A 3,368-nucleotide genomic window follows, 5' to 3' on the forward strand; every position below is an offset into this window, starting at 1 on the left:
TTCTGGATATAGTATTTTTTGTTGGAAATTTTTCTTTTTTTCCTTGCACTTTGAATATATTATGCTACTCTTTAGGGGCATGTCAAGTTTCTGCTAAAAAATCAACCTATAGTCTTTTGGGGGTTTCCTTACTCCAAATTATTATTCTCTTACTGTTTTTAAGATTCTTGCCCTATAACTCTTGGCAATTTAAGCACTCTTGGCAATTTAAGCACAATGTCTTTGTGAGAGCCATTTTGGGTTTATCTTATTTAGAACTCTGAACTTCCTGGATCTGGATGTCAGTTTCCTTCTCACATTGGGAAGTTTAAGATATTATTTCTTGAAATAAGTTTTCTGCCCATCTTGTCTTTCTCTTTTCCTTTTGGGAATCCTATAAAGTAAATGTTGGCTTAATTCATGTTGTTCCATAAATCCTTTAAGCTGTTTTAACTCTTTCTTAATCTTTTTTGTTTCTCTTTCTGCTCTGATTGAATGAGTTCCACTGCCATGTTTTCAAACTCATTACTCTTTTCTTCTGCTTCATCTAGACTGCTCTTGAAACACTTTATTGTATTCTTTCAGTGCAGTTATTCTATTCTTCAACTTTATGATTTCTGTTTGGTACTTCTTCATATTCTCTATCTCTTTATTGACATTCTCACTTTGTCTTGAATCAAATTTTCCATTTCATTGAATCAAAGGGATTGTTCATCTGGCCTCTGAGAAACTTTATGAACTCCCTTATCAGGTTAATTAGTTATCTCCATTTCATTAAGGTATTTTCTGAGGTTTTCAAAATCTTTTTGGGGGAACCTATTCTTTTATATTGTTTCTCATTTTTGTTTAATATCTGTGCTTGTTTCTGTGTACTAGATAAAGCAGCCCTTTTCGGTAGTCTTATGAGGAATGGCCTCATGTAGAAGGTGAATCTTATTATTCAACGTTGCCCTAACTTTGGTTGTCTCTAAAACCACTGTAATTGTCCAAGCAGTTTACTTTGAATTACTGGCTCTCAGTAGCTGGGGATATGCCAAGACTACTCCATGTGCCAAAGGTGAGAATCTCAGTGAGAACCTTGCTTCAGACTAACTGAAAACTGGACCCTCATGCATTATCTTTTAAGGTATACAAATATTCTTTCAAAGGAAGACTTAAGAGGGATGTTTTCCTCTCTCTTCTGCACTAATTCCTGATGTGATAGCCAGTTATGAACTGTTTATTTGTTTGCTACCATCTTGTTAAACATGTGAACACGGGCCCCACTGACCATCTGAACCAGGCTATTAAGGGATGTGTCCTCTGGGAGGCATTCACAAAAACTGTGTCATCCATTGTCCACACAAACTCCTTTCTTGAAGACACTGGTAACCCGAGGCAGAGCAGAAAGAGAACATGAAGATGGTGTCTGCTGGCCTTCCCAGTTTCTGGATGTGTGTTTGATTAATGTATGTTTAATCCCTAGATGAGTGTTTAATTAATGTATGTTTAATCCCTAGATGTGTGTTTAATTAGAAGCCTCCTGCTCAAACTACAGCTATGAAGGTAAGTTAATAGGTCTCTTTCATGGGAAGACGCCATTTCTGTCTGCTGCCTCTGTGCTGTGCCCTGAGGTAGTAGCTGGTTAAGATGTGTTATTCTAAAAAAAAAAAAAAAAAAAAAAAAAAAAAAATGTGTTATTCTGTTTGTTTCAGTCTTGAGGGACCATAACCAAAATCCTCACTGGCCATAGAATCAGGCAGCTAATGGGTATTCCTTGCGTGGGAGTTGCAGACACTAGGACTCTGGAATGTGTATAAGCTCTTTTCTGGGAGATACTGGTACCCTGTGGTGAGGCAGAAGAAGAATGTGAAGATGGTACCTGTCCTCCAAAGTCTCTGGAGAGGATTGCCCTTGGCCCTTAGATGTGTGCTTAATTAGAAACCTGTCTCTCTGGCCACAACTATGAAACTCATGTGTCCTGGAGCAAGACAGAGGGAAAGTATGAACATGGTGTCCATTGGGCTTTGCAGTCTTTAGAAAATATTTCAGTTGGTCTCTAGATATGTGTTAAATTACATGCTTGTCTCTTATGCCAAAACTTTTGAGATAAGCAAAGAGTCCCTTTCACAGGAAAAACTACATGTAGCTGCCTCTGTGCTGTGTCCTGAGAGGTTGGCCAGGGTGAGTCTGCAACAATGCTTTAAGAAATCCTTCTCTGTTTACTAAAACCTTGTGGATCTCAAGGATGCAAACCCTGTTGGCTTCCAAAGGTAGATGTTTTAGAAGTCCATCTTTTGGATGCAGGTCTTAAAATTTGGGGTGTCTAATGTGGGGTTAAAACCCTTCAGTCATCAGGAAAACCCTAGATGTTGTGAATTTCACCCCAGAGCAAGGATGAGATTTATGACTTTGTTTCAGCCTTTCCTACCATCTTTGATGTGAGTTTTCTTTCTTTTGCCCAATGTGTAAGCATCACTTAACTAGTTCTTAGATTTATATTAGAGGGAATTGTTTCATATATAGTGACGGATTTGGTATGTCTGTGGGAAGAGTTGGGTTCAGTACCTTCTTAATTTTCATCTTGAATCAGAGCTCCTATCCCTTCAACTTTCAATAAACAACTGGCTTTTCCAGTTTTTAATAGTTTTGAACAATCCTGTTATAAATGTGTCCATGTGTATTCTTGTGCATATGTGGCCACATTTTTCTAGGACTCTTAGATATAGAATTTCTGGGCAATCATGTTTACCAATGTTCAACTATACTAGAAAATGCCTAAATAATTCCTAAAATGGTCATAGTAAGTCTCAACATCATTATATCACATTTTTGATGGATGCTCCACATTGTTGTCTGCCTTTCATGTTGTCAATCTTTTAAATTTTGGTAAATATTATTGATAGTGTGCAATGAAACCATGTTCTTATTTTAAATTATGTTTCCCTTGAAGACCTTTATTTTATTGATTGATTTATTTTACAAAGTACACACTTAATTATTTGGAACATATTTCCTATGGATTTTATGTTTGTATTGATTTCTAGGATGTGTTTATGTGTGCTGGATACAAGTCATTTGTTGTGTATTTATGTTATAAATATCAAGTCAAATAGCTTTCCTTTAACTTTTTTAATGAGAATTTCTTGATTGTTCTGTCATTAAATGTCTCAATCTCATTTTATTTATTATTTTTTAAAATCTTACCTATAAATAAAATGTAATAATAAATTCTAGTATTTGTATTTATTGCATTTTCTCTCAGATTTATAGCTATATAGGATATTTTAGGCATACTATTGATAGCTGTGCAATTTTATTTTTATGAGGTAAAATATACAAAATAAAATTTTTGAGATAAAGTATATATAAATAAGAAATGTACATTTATAAGTGTGATTTAGTGATAC

This window comes from Meles meles, chromosome 3 (assembly GCF_922984935.1).
Source record: "Meles meles chromosome 3, mMelMel3.1 paternal haplotype, whole genome shotgun sequence".
Classification (NCBI taxonomy): Eukaryota; Metazoa; Chordata; class Mammalia; order Carnivora; family Mustelidae; genus Meles; species Meles meles.